The sequence below is a fragment of the Malurus melanocephalus genome, unplaced genomic scaffold (genome assembly GCF_030028575.1).
Source record: "Malurus melanocephalus ecotype Western Australia unplaced genomic scaffold, MMel_1.1 scaffold_971, whole genome shotgun sequence".
NCBI lineage: Eukaryota > Metazoa > Chordata > Aves > Passeriformes > Maluridae > Malurus > Malurus melanocephalus.
The window spans coordinates 39155-47857 of record NW_026624203.1 but is presented as its reverse complement, the minus strand read 5'-3'; the positions used below and the strand labels follow the sequence as shown (position 1 = coordinate 47857).

Genomic DNA, 8703 nt, shown 5'->3' with positions numbered 1-8703 from the left:
AATAAAATATAAAATGAAGTTATAACAGCTGTTTGCTACCTCTTCTCTGGTGGAGGGTAGGGAGAAATCACTTTTTTTTTTTTTTGGGTGGGCCTGCTGTTATTGCTGTGATCAGAGTAAAATATTAATATATGCTGGAATATTTACATGTAAGTTATGTGGTTTTTATTAGAGAAGGGGTTTCACTTTAATCGTAAAGTGGCATTTATCCTATGAACAGCTTGTGGTTTTCCAGAGCTTAGAATTAGGCCTTTTTTAAAAAAAAAATGAGTTTTCTTGGCAGGGGGCTGGAATGAGATGATCCTTGAGGTTCCTTCCATCCCAAACCATTTTGGGATTTTCAGGAGAGTGCTTCATTCACATTTGGGCATCCCATTTCCAGATACTTCCGATTCCTTGGCTCCTTTGCCCCAAGTGGCTGAACTTTCAGGGACTTTGGGGAAAAAAAAAAAGGCAGATTTTTGTTTATTGAACTGTCAGCATTCCAAGCTTGCCATAAGAGTATCAGAGTAAAATATTAATATATGCTGGAATATTTACATCATGTCAGTTATGTGGTTTTCATTAGAGAAGGGGCTTCACTTTAATAGTAAAGTAGCATTTATCCATGAACAGCCTGAGGTTTCCTAGAGCTTAGAATTAGGCTTTTTTTTAAAAAAAAAACTTTGAGTTTTCTTGGCAGAGGGCTGGAATGAGATGATCCTTGAGGTTCCCTCCACCCCAAACCATTCTGGGATTCTCAGGAAAGCGCTTCATTCAAATTTGGGCATCCCATTTCCAGATACTTCCGATTCCTTGGCTCCCTTGCCCCAAGTGGCTGAAATTTCAGGGACTTTGGGGAAAAAAAAAAAAAGGCAGATTTTTGTTTTGTGAACTGTCAGCATTCCAAGCTTGCCATAAACCATTTCCAGMCCTGGAAGAGGCTGCGTGCAGATGCTGAGTTCGTGCAGCGTGGGTGAGGTTTGAAGTGGTTATTTTGCAGGTCACGTTGAAATGAAACCCTTTGCTGTGGCAGCTGAGTAACATCTTCACTCGTGATTTCTGGACAACTCTGGGACAGAACTTTGCAATCAGGGAAGGAAGGAGGAGTAGAAGGGAAGGAAGGAGGGGTAGAAAGGTCGTGCTGTTTTTGTTTCTGCAAACATTTCGTAGCTTTGTGCGGGTGGAAACGTGCCAGGACCCGCAGCATGCCAGGAGAAGAGAGGAGCCACCATCACGATGTGTTTTTCCATCTTTACATCCCGAAGATGTGGGCACTCAGGAAGTGTTTTGCCAGCTGAAGGGAAGGGGATGGAGGCAGCCTTTAAAAGCAGCGCCAAGCTCCGAGGAGCAGCCCTGACTCCCTGCCGGGAGCGGCGGCAGAGCYGGGGCTGGGCAGAGGCTGCGAATATGGAACAAATTAGTGAGAAGCGGGGTGGGAAGAGAGAGCCTGGGATGCTCTGCTGTCCCAGAGGCTGTGGAGGAGGATGAAGGCAGGATGGGGATTTTTTTTTTATTCAAAAACAAAGGGAAGCGCCGCTGACGGCCGAGGCGGTGCTGGCTGAAGGATAATCCTGGAGCCTTGGGCTTTTCTTAACAAAAGGTATTGTATTTTYCTTGAAATTTTTTGATCTGTTTGTCTGCTGAGATCAGGCGGTTGTTTGCAGCAGAAGTGTGGCTGAGAGTGGATTTGAGCTGGGGAAAATGCTRGGTGGAGAATCCCTGGGTTTGCTGGGGTGGAACTCGTGGTGTGTCAYGGCACAGGTTGGGCTGGGTGGCTTCCAGTGCTCCTCGTGGACCTTGGCACTTAGGGAACAATGTGGATCATGATTTATTTCATATTTTTGTGGGAAATGATCGCATGAGTATAACCTGGGAACTGTCAGTTATCAGGTGTGTAGAGGAAGTATTTTGTGCAAAGGGAGCTGAGCTGCCTGGGAGCGGGTTTGGAACTGGTGACCCACATCTCATCCCTTTCAGATTTGCCATATCCCTTCTCCAGGTGGTCTCATTTGTGCCTAACTCCTCATTTATTTCTCATCCCTTTCAGATTTGCCATATCCCTTCTCCAGGTGGTCCCATTTGTGCCTAACTCCTCCTCCTTCAGTGTCTCATCCCTTTCAGATTTGCTGTATCCTTTCTCCAGGGAGTCTCATTTGTGCCTGACTCCTCCTTCAGTGTGTTATCCCTTTTAGATTTGACATATTCCTTCTCCAGAGGATCTTATTTGTGCCTAACTCCTCCTTTGCTGCCTCCTCCCTTTTAGATTTGCCATATCCCTTCTTCAGGTGGTGTAATTTGTGCCTAACTCCTTCTCCATTATTGTCTCAGCCCTTTCAGATTTGCCACATCCCTTCTCCAGGGGATCTCATTTGTGCCTAACTCCTCCTTCAGTGTCTCATCCCTTTTAGATTTGCCATATCTCTTCTCCAGGGGATCTCATTCGTGCCTGACTCCTCGTTCAGTGTCTCATGCCTTTCAGATTTGCCATATCCCTTCTCCAGGTGGTCTCATTTGTGCCTAACTCCTCCTTTGGTACCTCCTCCCTTTTAGATTTGCCATATCTCTTCTCCAGCTGGTGTAATTTGTGCCCAACTCCTCCTTCAGTGTCTTATCCTTTTAGATTTGCCATATCCCTTCTCCAGGTGGTCTCATTTGTGCCTAACTCCTCATTTATTTCTCATCCCTTTCAGATTTGCCATATCTCTTGTCCAGGGGATCTCTTTCGTGCCTAACTCCTCCTTCAATGTCTCATGCCTTTTAGATTTGCCATTTCTCTTCTCCAGGGGATCTCATTTGTGAGAGGCTCCTCCTTCAGCCTCCCTGACTTCCCTGCAGTCCAGATTGTCAAACCTGTGGGAGCTTTCAGGTTTAACACCATGGCANTTAGATTTGCCATATCCCTTCTCTGGGTGCTCTCATTCATGCCTAACTCCTCCTTCAGTGTCTCATCCCTTTCAGATTTGCCATATCCCTTCTCCAGGTGGTCTCATTTGTGCCTAACTCCTCCTTCAGTGTCTCATCCCTTTTAGATTTGCCATATCTCTTGTCCAGGGGATCTCTTTCGTGCCTAACTCCTCCTTCAATGTCTCATGCCTTTTAGATTTGCCATTTCTCTTCTCCAGGGGATCTCATTTGTGAGAGGCTCCTCCTTCAGCCTCCCTGACTTCCCTGCAGTCCAGATTGTCAAACCTGTGGGAGCTTTCAGGTTTAACACCATGGCATAAATAATAGATTGTCATAAATGTCATAAATCACAGAATCCCAGAATGTTTGGGAAGGAAGGGAGCCACTCTCCCAGGTTGCTCAATCGTCTTTTGGGCTGTTCCAGAAGGAATGTTTGTGCCACAGTGCCTCTCTTGCACGATGCCTCGAGGCCATGCATAACTTATTTGTTAATTCCATGTGGTTTTGTCTGTGTTTTTCTGTTGAACAGGAGGGAAACCCTTGAGCTCAGCGCTGGGAGGAGGAAGGGAAGTGCTGAAGGAGTCCATGTGGGATGTGGGACAGCTCTGAGCYGAGGAGCCGAGGCACAGCAGGTAAAGCACAGCACAGCCCTGCAGTGTCAGGCTGCCCTGGGTTTAAATTGCTTCTTCCCTTGCTGGATTTTAACACAATTTACCAAAACATCTCCCACCCTTGTAGCAACACTCTCCTCCTCCCCACGGTCCAGTTAAAGGAACAGTGAGATGAGAAAGCTTGTAAAAATAGGGCAGGACCAGCCCAGTGTCACAGAGCTTTAATCAAGCCCCTTAGATATTTTTTGGCCATCAGCTCTTTCATTTAATCATCCATTAATTGCTGAAAGTTGTAGCCAAAGTAATTTGGCAAGAACTGCAGGCGGAGAAGCAGCATTTCACAATAGCCTGGTTTTCAGCAGTTTTAAATCCTGATTTTAGAGCAGCGTTGAATGTCACTGATGGTCTGAGCTCAGTGTCTGGGTGCCTTGGGATCCAAATCCCCGCACACAACTCAGGGAAAAGTTGAGCTCTGAACATTTTTCTTCTTCAGCATCATTCTCTGGGCACATTCTCGTCCTCAAACTCTTTGTAATCGAGGTGTGAGATTGCTYCATGGGTGCTGATCACAGCTCTCGTGGGGGTGTGTGGCTGCCTGGGAACCTTCCAACCTCGCTGCAGAGGCTGGAATTGCTGCCAGCAGCACATTTCTCCTTCTCCAGCTTTCTTCTCACTCCTGTAAGGAAGCCAGAGGATGAGATTTTGTGCTGTGGGCTGAGCTCCTTCAGGCACGCTCAGGCTCTGGAGTATTGTCAGAACTGCTGATGGGTTTGGRCTCCAGTAAAGGTGTCAGGAGTGAATCAAAGGGGCTGGAGCACAAAGTCACTGCTGCCTGTTCCTAGGATTGKTTTTTTGCTGGCACAGGGACACTTTGTGCATCCCACACAGAGCTCCTCTGTCAGCCCAAGTTTGGGAAGCAGCACGTGGATTGTGACCGGGGACCACCACAATTATTCAGGTTGGAATCTGGCTGCTAAATCGAATTTCTGCTCGTAGGAAAACCTGGCTGAAATGTGATACAGCACAGTTTAGGTGCTCTCAAGGTCCTTTTTGGCCTTGAACTCTGCTAATCTGAGGAATCATAGCTGCATCTCCAGTGYCACATGGGCAGTTCAAACCCCTGCTCAGACTCTGTCCTGGATTTCTCCCGTGTCCTCGGGATTTGTGTTTGCAGCATCTGATCCATAAATTCTTGGGCTGAACTGCTTCCAACAAGCTTAGCAACTGTGATTTCCTCCAGGAAATGYAGCCATGCACGGTAGTGTTGAGCTTATGGGACCGTGACTATCAAACCATCATGGATTTCTTATGTTGCCTTTTTAATAATTTTTTTTTAAAGCTGTTACCTGTCTCCCCACCCCCAATCCCGCACCTGTGGAGGTTTTTTCTTTCCCTGTCTTGTTCAAGTGAAAGAGTAAATCCTTTTTGATTTATTCCAGAGCAGCCCTCGAGCTCAGCTCCTGTGAGAGCCTGCTGACTTGGAGTTCAAAAGATCTCCTGTCTTTGAGGCTGGGTTGTGGTCTTCCATCTTTCCTCAAAGTTAAAGTGAAMGAGAAAATTCCTTTTTTTCTTAAAAAGAGAGAAAATCACCATGCTGTGCGAGGGAATCAGACTTACCTGGAGCAGCAGAGAATGCTAACATGCAGAATTCTGGGTTAAAATCTGGTTGTTTAGCAAGGCTTTATTTCCAAGTACTGAACACTTTGTTTGGGAAGTGTTTTATGGAGATAAATACTCCTTTAAAAGCAGTGCTGCTGCCTGGCTTGGATCCAGCCTGTGATCCTACATTAAAGCTTTTTTGGGGTGTTTAAACCACTACATTTCCACAGTGGCTGGAAATGGGAGTTCTTATCCCCACTTGGAGGTTAGAWGAGATATTAAGRAGAAATTCTTTATTTWAAGAGTGGACTTGGGGTGGCTKCTYCATCCTTGGGAGTGTCCATGGTCAGGTTGGGATGGGGCTTGGAGCAACCTGGGATAGTRAAAGGTGTCCTTGCCCATGGAATGAGATGGATTTTATTAAGCCCAAACCATTTCATGATTCAATGAGGTGCAGACACATATCTGGCACATATTTTTGTGTGTGTGATTAATATTAATGTACAGAGCAAAATAAACCTGTAAGAGCTACTTCTATCCTATTTCACTTCCACTGGACCACACTTAGTCTGGATTTATGCTGTTGTGGCTGCAGTGTGATTTTGGAAAGGCAGGAGGAATGGATGGAAGACTTTTAACAGATTTAGGGACCCTCCTTTTAAAATCCAGCCCCTCTGAGCTGCTTTTAAAAATCCAGCCCTGCAGKGGGAAGGGCTGATCCCTGCAGCAGAAGGGAAAGCACCGGTTGGGCTGGTGGAGGTTTTACCACACAGGATATTGTCAGGCTTGCAGGTCAAACTATGGGTGCTGTCTGTATTTTTCTGTTTCTATTCTATATTTCTATTTTTTAAAAAAGCTCCAGTCCTGGTATGGCATTCTGGGGAGAAAAACAGTTTTTTTGCCAGCCTGCAGGCAGCACGAGTGACAGCTCAGGTAACCCCTCACAGGCATGGGGAAAATCTCACGTGGTGTTTTGCCAACCTTTCTCAGCAGTTTCTTCCAGAAATCCTTTCTTTTGAAGTTTTTGGGCCCAGGCAATCTGTGCATGGGATCATCTTGGTGTTTCTACCCACTTTTCAAAAAAAAAAATAAGTGTAGAAAGGTGTCTGAAGCTGCAGGAATTCTCTGCCGTGTGTGGGTACAGTAAAGCCACACAGCTCAGGTGACAGATTGGCTCTTCTTCTGTTCTGTCCCTGCTTTTCCTGCTCTTTTTTCAGCAGACAAAACCCACATCCCAACCTTCTCCCGTGTTCTGAGCCAGCARTAAAGTAGGAAAATGTTTTTTTCCCCAAATCTAATTTGAAACATGATGACTGGACCGTTCTTAAACAGCTTCCAACTTAACAATAAAGAAACTTCACAGAGTGCTTGGCAGGAGCCTCTGCACATAATTTAGATCATAATCAGATGCATTAACACATTTTATATGGATCTCGTGGGGGCCAGGAAGACGAGGTGTGCTGGGTAATTTCTTTCCAGATTTCTTTACCTGATTGTTTATTACTCTTGGGGACTTCATTTGTGGTCCAAATGTCACCAGCAGAATCCTGCTGCTTCACGGGCCTGCATTTCGAGTAGCTGCTAGCGAGGCTTCAAATTCCTTAATTGCTGCATTCTCCTGAACTTTTCCTTTCTTTCTGTGCTTGTCAGAGGGAGGAGAGGGAAGGGGAACAAAAGCAAGGACCCAAATCCTGCAAATTGCTGATCTTCCCCCGTGCCTGCAGCTCGGTGGGAGGGAAGGTGCTGACAGCGCTCCGTGTTTCCCACCGAGTACAATCAGGAGCTGCTGCTGGAGAGCTGCACAGAGAAAGCATTTCCTCTCTCCCTTCCCCTTTGAGATGTTCAACATAAGCAGCTCTAATTTGAGAAATCTCCCGGTGCTTTTCCACGCTCGGAGAAGAGAAAACGCTCGCGCGTCTCTTGCGTCGCTTCGTTGTTTTGCCGTGAATTCCCCCGTGCYGAAGACATCCTTGTGAAATCTCTCCTTGGACAGAAAAATCTGCTTTGAGAAAGGATGTTTTGGATGTTTTTGTGCTCTGCTGGTTTGTATCATTCCCACTAAAAGTGGGGAGGGAAGTTCCTGTCACTTCAACAGCTCCGTCGTACCTGCTGGAGTAAAAACCCTCCCGTGTGGTTCATGGGGTTTATTTGTTACTGAAAAATTAAAAAAAAGTGTAAAAGTGGGATTTCCAATCCTCCCCCAGCCACGGGGCAGAGGATGCACAGCTCAGGTTTGGGGCCCTGCTCACTGGCCATGAGGGGCTGCTCCTGGTCACTCACTTGTCCAGGCTGGAACCACCCAAAGGTGACCTCAGCCAGCTGCTGTTGATCCACAGGATTCAGAGTTTGGCACAGAAACCAAACCTCCAGGGTGGGTCAGGTGTGGCTTTGGTGTTTGGGAAGGTGAGAAGTTCATGASTGTGGAAGTGGCTGGGTTACACCCCTGGATTTGGGCCAGAGAACATGCCTTGGGACCACAGCAGCCCATACCAAAACCACAGAGCCCCTTCTTCCCCTTTTTCACTGAGAATGGCACTGAAAACCACCCCAGGCCGGAGGAGAAACATGCATTTGTTTGCCTCTTTTTTTTTAATTCAATTTTTTCCTCTTTAATAATTGTTTATCAACATCAGGTGATGATGCAACAGCATCAGATTAGCTGAGCTCATAAAGTGGCTTTTACCACAGAGCCTAATGTTGATGGAGAAATGAATATCCTTAAAAATCAGAGTTGATGGGGCTTGTTGAATTTCCACTTTGTGCACTTTGTAACTCCAGTTCCTTGAAATACTCACAGGGAGAAAGGAGAGGGTGAAGAGCTGGGGTCACCTGCTCAAAATCCTGCCTTTCCTTGATTTTCCAGCTAAATTCAGAGGAATGGCATTACTTGGCAGGATATTCTGCCTCAAGATATAAAAGTTGGGGCTGTTTTACTCTCCTGAACAAACCCTTTCACCTCCATCCCATGATTCAAAATCGGCAGGAGAGCACAGAGCAGCCTGATCCAGGCTCTGAAGGGTTCATGTGAGCCGGGGAGGGAGGAGCACATGAGAGGGACAAAACATCCTCAGTCCTTTGTTGTTTATAGCCAGGTCACGAGCACTTTCTGTGCTCCCAGTGCCCAAATTTCCAGCTGGAACTGATGGACTCTCCTCAGGTCAGTGGCATGCACATTTTGCCTGGAAAAGCTCGGTGGTGTCTGGTCCAGAATCCTCGCAGCAGGACTTACTGAAGAATTAAATAATTAATTTTAAAGAATTATTTGTGTTATACATTACAKCTTTCTCTAGTTGAGGTATCTCCAGGAAAGCCTTCCACCTTCTCTTTGGCATTCCTTTGCTCTCTCACCGTGTGCCTTGGCTGGAGCTGAGCTCTGCTGAAGGAAAAAGAGGGTTTTGTTTCTTTTTTGAGAATGGACATGAGAATTATTGATGTTTGACCTGTCTGAGCACTGAAGCACTGTGACTCTTGAAACAGTTTGGATATTAGAAAAAAGTTCTTTRCAKAAAGAGTGATAAAAATTGGAATGGGCTGCCTGGGGAGGTGGTGGAGTCACCATCCCTGGGTGTGTTTACAGAGAGATTGGATGTGGCACTCGGTGCTGTGG

General features: G+C 46.2%; 1 protein-coding gene across 4 annotated transcripts in view; it reads left to right on the top strand.

The window, feature by feature from the left end:
• EXTL3 (exostosin like glycosyltransferase 3) overlaps positions 1 to 8703 on the top strand; it is a 110645-nt gene that overhangs the window by 83068 nt on the left and 18874 nt on the right. For 3 of the 4 annotated variants that reach the window (XM_057386470.1, XM_057386471.1, XM_057386469.1), the window contains exon 3: positions 3416 to 3518. The gene's annotated coding sequence lies outside the window, so the exon portion shown is untranslated. Of the gene's footprint in view, positions 1 to 1563; positions 1583 to 3415; positions 3519 to 8703 lie in introns of those variants that run through there. The other variant, XM_057386472.1, reaches the window with a different exon arrangement.